This window comes from Podarcis bocagei (assembly GCF_964188305.1).
Source record: "Podarcis bocagei genome assembly, chromosome: 5".
NCBI classification, from domain to species: domain Eukaryota; kingdom Metazoa; phylum Chordata; class Lepidosauria; order Squamata; family Lacertidae; genus Podarcis; species Podarcis bocagei.
This window is the reverse complement of record NC_138129.1, coordinates 47,240,736-47,241,854: the sequence shown is the minus strand read 5'-3', so window position 1 is coordinate 47,241,854 and position 1,119 is coordinate 47,240,736.

The window sequence follows — 1,119 nt, the reverse complement described above, 5'->3', positions numbered from 1 at the left end:
TTACTAGGAAATAAGTCTCATTCCGTTAAGTGGGACTTGCTTTCAAGAACATAGGTAAAGGGCCCGATTCTGTGTATGCTCACTTATTTATAAAGCTTGGAAGACAGACAGCCCATTCACACTAACCTTTATGTGCCACTCCAATTGAATTCAATGGCATTTATGTGCAAGTAAACAATTTTGGCTCTAGATGTCATATTTGTGCCCAGATATAATTTAGGAATAATTATCAACCAGCCAGTAAAAGTCTATTTAAATTTACGTATAAAGGACTTAGTCCAGCCAAAACTAAGCACTTTTAAGTCCCATGTGTGTTAGGCCCACATAGGATGAAGTTGGCTACTGGTTCCCACTTCCAAATTCACAACAAAGCCATATCAGAACCTGAATAAGGAACTCAAGTTCATATGCCCCTTCACCCCAGTGTAACCTTAATAATTAAATGTACAGCACACTTTCAACCTTCAACAGCCCTGGGCCAAAACTGCAAATTTACAGTTCCCTGAGAAGAAGGATTGATTGTTAACCACTCTGAGAATTGCAGCTCTGTGAGGGGAACAAGTCTCCTAATGCTGCTCAGCACCCTTAAGAAACTACATTTCCCAGGATTCTTTGAGGAAAGCCATGCTGACTGTTTAAAGTGGTATGATACTGCTTTAAATGCCTGGTGCAGATGAGGCCTAGCTTTGGAGAAAACCAAATCATACCCATCCCACATCATCAAATCATCCTCCACTGGGAATTAGTAGCCTACCTCAGCCACACTAGGATCCCCTCTTTCTCAATTCGCATGAGAGTGCTTCTTTAAATAAATAAATAGAAGCCCTAACGCTGGGAGCTTTCTCCTGCTTTAAAAAGTTTTGGAAGCGAATGCCTGCGTATTTCTTGCTCAGCTCATCGGGTGAGGCTGTCGTGATTCTGCCATTGTCCCCCCCCCCCCTTTGTTCTTGACAGTTTGCGGCTCCTGCAGCCACCTTTCTTTCCAGCACTTGCTTCTAACTGGAGCAGTCCTTTTAAATCACCCTTGCTGCTTTCTTTACATTTCCTCCACCCACAGGTGATGATGCGGTCTCCGAGTGGCTCCGCCCCCTCCCCTTTACCCTCTCTCTCTTCTCTCTC